General features: G+C 41.9%; 1 pseudogene; it reads right to left on the bottom strand.

The window, feature by feature from the left end:
- Nucleotides 1-3,954: 3,954 nt before the first annotated feature.
- LOC135321048 (cytochrome c oxidase subunit 6C-like) lies at nucleotides 3,955-4,174 on the bottom strand (annotated as a pseudogene).
- Between the last annotated feature and the right edge of the window lie 6,762 nt (nucleotides 4,175-10,936).

Raw genomic sequence — 10,936 nt, 5'->3', positions numbered from 1 at the left:
AACAGAGAATGACTACACCCTTCCAAAGGCCTAACTGCATTGTCAGGTTCAAAAAACACACAGCTGGCATGCTTCCGTCAATTCCTCACTTTTTACCAGAGCTAGTTAACAGCAGTTTATTTTCCTTCAACCAGAGAGTCCTAATATACTTTTAGTTTCCTTACTTCGTTGGTTTCTTCAGGGAAACAGAACCAATAGGAGATGATCTATCTACCCTACCTATGTAATATATACATATATTTGTACAAACACACACACACATATGTATGTATAAAAGGAGATTTGTTATGTCGCATTGGCTCACATGATTGTGAAGTTACATGATCTGCTGTTTGCAAGCTGGAGACCAAGGTGGTGTGATACAGTCTGAGTCCAAAGGCCTGAGAACCAGGGAAGCTGATGCTGTAAATCCTACTTCGAAGATAGAATAAAATGAGACGAGATGTCCCAGCTTACACAGTCCATCAGGAAAAAGGGGGCCAATTCCTCCTTCCTCTGCCTTTTGTTCTATTCAGGCCTTCAGTGGATTGGATGATGCTTACCTACAAAAGGGAAGCTGATCCTCTATCCACTGGATTATTAAAATTCTCCTCTGCTGAGGTTACCCTTTGTGAGCTTTCTTATGGGACACAAATATTTTTATGTTTTTTTGCCTATTCAGAGAAATCTATTCACATATCCCTGTCCCAAATTTCTTTGTCACTAATTTTCCAGTCGTGTTTCTTCTAAGTCCCTGACCATCCAGTCAAACCATTGGCCACAGCTCATGAATTAGTATATAATTACATGTCTGGCTATTTCTCCTTCCAAGTAAAATGAACAACCAGGTGCATTGCCCAAAGTTCTGCCCATTGGGAGGATCTCCCTTCACCATGTCCTTCAAGGATGTCCCAGAGAGGGGTTGTAGTGCTGTAGATGTCTGGTTTGGGGTGGAGTCTGCATATCATGCAGAACCATCCATAAACTAGTCTTCTCCTCCTCTGTCTGCTGATCATAGGGAGCTCCCCATGAGGCCACAGGTGCAGGCTGGGAGGAAGAAGGCAGTGTAGCAGGAGTGGGGACCATGGGCACATGGGCCACTTCTTCACTTGACTTACTTGTGCCTTCAGGACTTGCTCAGACCCAATCACATACATACCCTTTCCATCTGATGATGGGGTTTTGCTTCACATGCCCAGCTTTATGATATGGTGGGTTAGGTTGCATGGTATCTTGGGGACCCATAGTTAAGCATTCAGTCTGTGCTAAGTAAGACCCAGTAGCAGACCAAGAGCTGTTTCTCAAAAGGAGGGTAATTATCTTCAGATGGTGGATTTGGGCTTTGCTCCAAAATCCTAAAGGTCTGTGCTGAGATTCACCTACAGGGGCCTGCCAAAGTTCCCAAAGAACATCTCTATCTGCCACTGCCACTTCAAGCACCACTTGGTTAAATTTACGATAATCCACCATCAATCTCCAAGATCCATCTGTCTTCTGCACAGGCTAAATAGGAGAGTTGAATGAAGATGTGGTAGGAATCTCCAACCCTGCATCTTTCAAGTCCTTGTGTGACACTAATCTCTGCAATCCCTCCAGGAATGGAGCACTGCTTTCCCATTACACATTTCTACCAATCCTTGTATTAGTTTACCTCCCCCTCCCCTGCATGAAGAAATGATGCAAATCTGAATAGAATGGGCGAGAAGAATTATGAAAACATTCTAAGGGGGAGACATGGGGTCAGAGCAGAAGAACAGACTATGACTGAAGCAATTAAACATAAAACCAAAGTGTAAGATGATTATCTCAAAGTAACACATTTGAACAGAAGTATGCTTTCTTCTGATGAGGTTACAAAAAGGAGAAATATATAAATTGTTTCACCATGTATTTTGGCACCGAAGTGAATAAAATAGTCAATATATTTCTCTATCTGGTGACCTCCAACCTTCCAATTTTATCCATCTTTATAAGGAAAATATCTTTTGAAGCCAATTCAGTCTCTCATCTTCTCAACCATAGCATGTGGTCATTTTGTAAAGCATGAATCCACTCTCTGAGGCCAGGCTCTCTCTTGGTACTTTGTCAAGGGGCAGATACACACAGACTCTCCCACAGGTAAACTAACCCTAACTCTACAAAGATGCTCAGGACAAGGAAACTTTTGACTTTTTGGTGGCTGCAGCTGCCGTGGAATGGTACTGCTCAATTCTCCCTTCAAGAAAAGAGTGGAGTTGGGAAGTTCAAGAGTGGAGTTAGCTGACAGCTTCCAAAAGTGTGAGCTGTGAGAGCCTTCAGAATCTTTTTCCAGGCAATCCCCAGCTAATGACTAAGCACCACAAGAGGATTAGAGCCTGGATGTTTCTGTTAACATAGAACATCTCTTACAGATCATCTTCCCTCTGGAGCTCCCATTCCATCTGCATCCTGGTCTGAGGCTCTCCCTGCCTGAACCTGTATTTGGTGTCAGACCTCATCTCAATGTCTGCTTCCCTGAAGACCCAGCTAACTCAGTGGCCATACCTGGCCATGTGTAGGGATTGAAGAGGAGGAAACTGGTCTATATAGAGACAAGAAAAGAAGAGAGGAGGATGGGAAGGTACTGTTAGTTTTCTACCACCTGTTTCCACTTCCTTCCAAAGATCTGACTTCTTTTTCATCAATGAGTTCTAAGGAACCCTATTAACAAATTTCTTATCTTTTCTGGAGTTAACCTGGGCTTTAACTCTTTAGCCACAAGGATAAGTAGTTAATAGATTTTTGACATCTTCTTCAGAAAGAGGAGAATCAGGGCCACAAAACCACAATCCTGATCATAGCCCTTACATATCTCTACCAATACTCACCCCCAACCCACCCACTATCCACCATTAAGTCTGAAAGGGGTGGAAAATCACCGAGAAAATTCCCTCAAGACAAGGTGGAAGAAGGGACGTAGGGCAGGAGGTCATTAACACTAACTGAGATAACCCTCTTACAGTATGGTGGAAACGGGCATTTTCAGCTAAGTTAACCAAAAAAGAAAAAAGCTGTAAAGGTGTAACTTTGAAGTGGTTAAAAACAAACTATGGAAGAAATGTGTTCCACTGGCTCTGTAAGCAGCAGAGGGATAAACTACAGAATATATTTCTACGTTTGGTGACCTCTAACATTCAAACATATTTTAGCAACATACCTTAATTGAACACCTACTATGTGCCAGGTCTGGAAAAGGCACTGATTGTACAAGGGTAAAAGCCTCATGCCTTAAAATCTGACAGAAGGGCAGGAGGCAAATAATGAAAAAGAAGCCTAGAGATAAACACTCAGGGTAAAATTTCCTTGTCTTGGGTTGTACCATTTTTCAGTAAAGAAAGGCAGTAGCCAAGGACAAAAAATGTTTCCAGTTACCAAAGCACTGGAACAATAAGAAGATATACCATTTCTCAAAGAAGGACTGGAATTCTTTGAAAATTAGGCACATTTTGAAATGAGGAAAGGGACTACCTAACGCACTGAATGTAACTACCAAGATTTACCCAGAGAAGAGTGAAAAGGATCGGGCACCAAGGACAGCAGGAAATTACCAGTAGCTTCGTCTCCTCAGAGCACCAATTCTAAGCCCAGCCTCTCTAAAGCCTGCCTGAGATGTGCACGTGGGCTGCTGGTGAGGTGTCCTCTGGAACCTGAGCTCCCTGTGGACCTCTCTGGGCCAGTTCCCTCCAGCTTGACTCCTGGAGACACAATCTAGACACCATGGTCTGCCGCCTCTGTTTGAATTCCATCTCAGTTTCTTTTGACTAGTGAGGTCGTCAGCCACCAAAATGTCTCCCAAAGTTTTGTTTTGTTTTGTTGGTATTTGTTAGTTGTTTATTTATTAAGAGAAACTATTCCTTAACCCAGATATTCATAGTTCACAGTATCATAGTCCAGGAGTACAGGTAAGTGACAAACTTCCACAGAACTCAACTCAAAGAAATTCTTTACAGTCCAAAATCACTTTGCACTATTTAAGATACCAGCCTTCCTCATAATCTTTTATGGAATCATAATTTCTGTAGAAATCTGCATATCCCTTCCTTCTTGGCCCAGCCATAGCAAACTTAGAGAAAGCTGCAACCCCCAGAGTAACAATGAATGCTCCAACAGCGTGAAGTCACAGACGCTTGGCCAGAAGGCCACACGTCTGAGGTCTCATCAGAGAACTGGATGCCATGGTAGCTGCTCTCCGTGACAGCTCAACAACGTCCTTCCAGACTGATGGAGAAATGGACCTCCCGAAGAGCCTTGACTGCTGGTGTTCGCGCCCTTGGTTGTACTTGTCACATTAAATCCAGCTGCCTTATGTAAACAAGAGAACGTTGTGGATATGACAATGTGTAATTTCTGAGGCTAGGTTTGAGAGACAATGAGGCTTTCCCCTTACTCTCTCTCCTCAGTTGTTCCCTCTGAGGGAATCCAGCCACCATCCCACATTGGGAGGGACCGAGGCCTCCTTCCAATAGCCGGCACCATGTGAGTGAACCTTTCTTGAAGAGAATGCTGCAGCTCAGTGGAGTCTCCCGATCACTGCAGCCCTGATGGCATCTTACCTGCAACCCCACGGGAGAACCCGAGACAGAACTACCTGGATTCCTGACCCACAGAAACTAGGATGATAAGTGTTTATTGTTTTAAACCACTAAATGTTGAAATAATTTGTTACACAGCAATTGATGATTACAGGAGTCCAGGTTTTTCTTTTTAGTTTTGTATCATTACTTTCTTTCCTTCTGTCTATCCACCAAATATGCTATAACAATAGTGTTTTTTAGGACTCATTCTTCACACAGTAATGGAAAGATCTATTCCTTTCTGGGATCACACAAAGTGTTTTTCTATTCATGTTTGCCTCTGGAAGATGAAAGAGCCACATAGGCAAACAGCAGCTCCACAGAGGGACTCTTCAGGGACCAGAGAGGGAGGACAGCTGGAGCCCAGTGCCGTTCATCGCAGCCACCAGGAGAGAAATTAACAAGGCACCTCAGTCAAGGCCAATCTGCAGACAAAATGAGGTTCTGCTTAAGAAAATCATGCTTCCAGGTTACACTGCCCAGAAGGACCTGGCCTCAAAAATCAGGTTTGGTTTAAGAATTGGCAACTTAAATGAGGGGTGCAGAAGCAGGAGATGCACCGTATGGGCAGTCATCACTGGGGCAAAGCAAGAGGAAGTGGCTGTGTTCTATCCAGGCTTTCAAATTCTGCTGTCCACCTCTGCCTGGCCCTGCAGCTTTAGCCCAACCTGTCCCTACAGGCAACCCAGCAAGATTCCTCAGTTTCAGCCTTATCCGCTGGTCCTCGTGATACCCCAGATCAGGAAGATCTATGCTTGTTTCTGAGGCCCAGAGGGCCAGCATATCTTTCAGCTGCTTTTATCAGCTAAGTGGCAAGTCAGGGTCCTGCCCTTGTCTCCTGCATAGCCTCAGCCCTGGCCTCTCTGAGCTCTAACTAGGGCTTTACAAGCTATCGTGCAGGAGAAAGCCAGGAATTCTTTATTATTAGTTTTTGTTTTGTAATGGAGGTACTGGGGATTGAACCCAGGACATTGTGCATGCCAAGGGTGCACTCTACCACTCTGCTATACCCTCCCCATCGAAAGTCAGGAATTCTAAAAGCCCATCAGCCCAGTTGACCACATACATCTCAAGGACAGAGCTCTAGATCATACTAGACCTTGTAGAGGGACCTCTTCACCTTTTCTTCACTATTCTTCGTTTTGTCTGATTCTTTACTCAAACCTCTGTTCCCTTTGTTTGGTGCAACTCTGAAATAATAGTTATCTGCAAAGAATCTGACCTACAAGTTCACATATTACAATTAAACTTATGTGTACACACATACACTGGTCTACACACATGTACACACATATATATCTGTGTGTGTATATATGCATGGGGGTGTGTAAATGTACAGAGGAAAGAAGTTTAAAGAAGAAAATTAGTAAATACTCTGGGTCTTGATGTATCTCATCTGTAGAATGGGAATGAAACAGACCATGTCACAGGGGTTTGTTTTGAGAATTCATTGAGATGTCTACTAACAAAAGGCCTGGCACATATTGATGGCAGAGTAAATAAAACATTATCATTATTTAAATAAATCTAGCCACCTCTCCTTTCACATTCTGTGTCATGGGGAGGGATTTTTTTTTTTTTTTTTGTCCTGAGAGTGCTGGACAAACAAAGCCTACACAGCCTGCCCCTGACTACCTCTCCAGAATTATCTATTTAAAATGTAAGAGGTTCATATACATTGTCTCAGTAACAATCATATCTAATGCTCTGTGGCCCTCCCAACGTCCCTGGCACTGTTCTTGGGACTTCATATCAGCTCATTTAATCCTCACTCGAATCCTATGAAGACATTTTATGATGACCTTACTTTGAGGAAATGAGGAAACAAGGGCACAGAGAGGTTAAGTCAACTGCCCAACACACAGCTGAAAAGGGACAGAGTGGAATTTGGATCCTTACAGACAGGGTTGTCTGTGCTAGAAATAGTATGTGACTGTAAATACTCTGCTCTGGAGAAACACTTGCTCATGTTTACAAGGAAGCACAGACAACTATATTCATCACAGTACCAATATGTGCAAACTAGGAAATCAATAGGGAACTGATGACATTTGCCATGGCATGTTCATACTATGGAATACCATGTTGAATTGTTTGGTTTGGTTTGGTTTGGTTTTTAATATGAAGTCGTGGAACAGTGTTCCAGAGATACTGGGTGAAAATTTAAGTTGCGTAGTATATGCAGAATGACACCATTTATTTGAAATATGACAAAGCCCCACATTTTCAATAGACAGTTAACTGTGTAACTACAGATGTATAAAATGCAAAGGTGTTTTAAGGAACTGAAAATGGGAGCCAAGTTATAGCACATTTTGATATCTGCATGTTAAATTTTTTTACCAATGAAAATCCATTCGTCTGTTATCTGTTTATTTAAATGATTTATGAATATACTTCCTTTTTGTTTTTTTAGTGGGGGGGGTAATTAGGTTTATTCATTTATTTATTTAAATGAAAGTGCTGGGGATTGAAGCCAGGACTTGATGCATGCTAAGCACGTGCTCTACCACTGAGCTATACACTCCGCCTTTATACTTCTATTTAATAATGTGAATTTGGCCTATCTTCTCACTTCTTTCTACATCTTTCAGTTTGTTTATCTTGGAAAAATGGATTCCGTTGTGCTGTGCTTCCATCTTTCATCCCTGGAAAAGTTTCTCTAATAATCAGCCTTGGAGAACTCGGTCCCTGTTCCCAAGCCTTCCTGATTCATTCCATGTATTTGCAGACTTAACTCTAACATCCTAACTTGTCTTTCTTCCCAAGTTAGAGACAAGAAACGCTCTAGGAAAAGGTGTAAACTTGAGGGCGAGGTGAGTATCTCTGATATCAAACCTCTTGAAAACCTGATTTAAAAAGTTAACTTACGTATATATTGGTGGACACGTACTAAGAATGCAATCAATGAAAAATGTGATTAAAAGGGACTAATTAAAGATGCTTTTGTAATAATACAATCAATAAAATGGGCATTTCTGTACCGTTTCTCCTTAGCACTTTCATGTCATTAAAAGGCATGAAAACAATGACTTTCCCATCCAGTGCTGTGAATCGCTGATGTCTGCTCCCACTTGGTTGGAGAGTGGGAACATCGGTGGATATCGGGCTTTATTTGCTTGATTTAAACACACATGAACATCCCAAACCCACAAGTGTCTGCCTGCAGGCTGTCTGTCCCTTCCATCCACCCTGGGGCCCTTTGAGGTGGTACTCAAGCTGTCCTCAGCTAACTCTGTCCCTTGATGGGACCCCGGAGGGTTTCCTGATCCTGTATCTCTTCACTATTACCTGCCTCTTTCCTATTCAGGGGAACCTTGTGTGTTTTGATTGCCCTTCTTTTGTTCTGTGGTTAAACTCCTTGGGCTGAAGTTGTATCAGCTACAGAGTTCTTTTTTCAGTCCCTTTCATTTCAACTTCTGGCTTTTCAACTCACTTTCTTCATTTTTTGTTTGTTTGTTTGTTTGTTTGTTTGTTTCATTTATTATCCAAATACTGATGTCAATGAAACAAGTAATCAATAGTCAATCCAAAAAAGAAAAGGAACATTTTATTTGAGCCAACCTGAGGATTATAACCGGGAAGACTGTCTTTTGGAGAGCTCCGAGGACTCTTCTGAAGTGATAAAGGGGAGGCCAGTATATATGATTTGGACAAAGGGGTGCGTGCAATCAGGCTCACGTCTTGGTAGAAGGTTCCTGCCTTTGTGGGGAACAGATATCTTAGTTAATGGGCTTAGTACTTTTCTAAGTATGAGGAGGTGCAATGAACTGGATTCCTAACATTTTCTCTTGAAAAGCTCTGAGGGCCAGTTCTGCTAGTTTTCCTGGAGCACAAAGTGCCTCATCCTAATCTTCACCCCAAATTCCTTTCAGGGTGGACTGTAGATTAGCAACTGCAGTGGCCGATGACTTGATTCTTGTAGAACTAGATGGTAGGCAACATTCTTTATTCTATAGTCTTTTCCCTTTCAGTCTTAATTTTGACTGAGGCTTGGAAGGCATTTTGTGACTGATTTGTCCCATGGTTCTAGGATTGCTCATTCCCAGGTCAGGCAAAGATCTCGTTGATAGGCCACTCGATGGGCTACTATTGGACTAGGCCCTGTTAATAGGAGCCTATAGCCTCTGGACCTCCTGTCTTGCTAGTCTGTTATGGTCCAGGACATGGTTCCCTCTTGTTGCTTCTTCCCACATCTAGTTACACTATTACAATCATTGATCTCATAGAATGATATATTTAGTCAGTTGCCTAGCCATCATTATTTTTATCAAATGCTCAGTCACACATTTCAATGAAAGAACTGATAATCTTTTAAAGTAGTATTTAAGCTAAGAACTTCCATCAGGTGCGTTCCAGTATCTCCTCAGATTGTCTGACCTGTCTGTTCTGCACCAGTCTGTTCGTTATTTTTAAGGGAAGTGATATGTTGACATTGTACATAAAGTTCACCAAAGATATCTGCATGTTCAAGGTGAGTGGTGGGTCATCGTGACCCCTTACAGGACTGAGAAAGGCATATTATCTTCTAAAGAGTTACGTGGCTGGTGCCAGAAGGAGGAAATTTGATCTTTATGGTTGAACAGGTATTTCTGCTACTGGGGGGTCTGGTTAACGCATAATGCCGGTGCACAATGCACTCTAGAGGGGCTGGAAGAGGCCCAAATGGGTAAATAAAAATTTTATATTTAAAATTTCCTTGTCTTGCCTAAAAAAATGGATTTTTCATCACTAACAAATCAATTATTTTTATTCTTTCTTATTATGCTGTTTATTAATAGCATAAAACGATTAGAAGTGCCTGAGCCATCAACACTTAATGGGATGAATTGTTTTGAAAATGTCTAGGATTTTTCTTTACATCCTTAACTATGTCTCAGACTCCAAACTCCTTCAAATTAAACTTGCTTTAGGTCAACAGAGGGATCTTTGGCCAGTGAGTTGACAGACTTCATTAGCTTGAATTTGTTTTATTTAGTTAATGGTATTAACTATTTTGTTGTGAAATAAGATATGTATGTATGTATGTGTGTGTGTATATGTATATACATACATGTACACACACACACACACACACACACACACACACACTGGTCTCTGCTCCTGGTTCCTGACATAGCCCTCCTAAAACTCTTGTAAATTCCTAAGTGATGAGAGCACTGGAAGGATATTTTGTTCTGTTGAGGTGCTGGATGGGGCTGGTCACCAGAAAGTCCAAGCCATAATTAGAAGCTTGGAGTTTTAAGTACCCTCTCCACACACATACTTTCTCAGAGAGAGGAGAGGGGCTGAAAATGGAGTGAATAATAATAATCATGACTACATGAGGAAGCCTTCATAAAATTTCAGTGGTAAGGGGTTCTGGGAGTTTCTAGGTGGTGAACATGGCCACATACTGGGAGGGTGGTGCACCCCAACTCCACAGGGACAGAAGCACCAGTGCTCAGGACCCTCCCAGACCTTGCCCTGGCTGTTTATCTGTGCATCATTCATCACATCATTTAAGAAACTGTAAACATTTACTGTAAGTAAATGTTTCCCTGAGTTTTGTAAACTGCACTGGCAATTAATCAAATCCTGGGAACCTACTACTTGAAATTGGCATCTGAAGTAGAGTAGGGAGCAATCTTGTGGGACTGAGCCCTTCACCAGTGGGATCTGATGCTGTCTCCAGGTAGAGAGTATTGGAATTGAGTTAAATTATAAAACACCCACATAGCGTTGCAGAATTGCTTGGTACGGGGGGAAAAACCCACACATTTGGTGACTAGAAGTGTCAGAGGTGAAGTATTGTGAGTGTAGTAATCATGTGAGAGTAAAGGAAAAACTCAAGAGAGAAGACTGGGTTTTACTCACTCATCTGTTTTACTATACACTGTGAGATATATGAGGCATTTCAGACACTTTGAGGTAACAAGTTTTTATGCCTTGGATTTTGTTATATTAGAACTTGAAACATATTTTGAAATAGAAACATTGCTTCTAATTAATTGTGTGAGACAACTGAGTAAATGAATAACTTATTATAGAAGGTATTAGACTTATAAATAGCCTAGGTACCAAATGCTTGGTTATAAGCTCCTCCTACCTTAAGAATCAATAGAATGTCAGTAAAGTTGACATGTCAGGTTTCTTAGGCAGTTCAGGCTGCGATAACAGAATGCCACAGGCTGGATGGCTTAAACAATAAACACTTATTTCGCATAGTTCTGTAGGCTGGATAGTCTAGGATCAAGGTGACAGCAGATTCAGTGTCTGGTGAGGACCCACTTTTCACTGTGTCCTGTTCACTTTTCATGTTGGAAGGGGCAAGGGAACTCTCTGGGGTCTTTTGTAAGGGCACTAATCCCATTCATGAGAGCTCC

This window comes from Camelus dromedarius, chromosome 3 (assembly GCF_036321535.1).
Source record: "Camelus dromedarius isolate mCamDro1 chromosome 3, mCamDro1.pat, whole genome shotgun sequence".
Taxonomy (NCBI): domain Eukaryota; kingdom Metazoa; phylum Chordata; class Mammalia; order Artiodactyla; family Camelidae; genus Camelus; species Camelus dromedarius.
The sequence above is the reverse complement of the archived record's forward strand: the minus strand, read 5'-3'. Positions and strand labels throughout refer to the sequence as shown.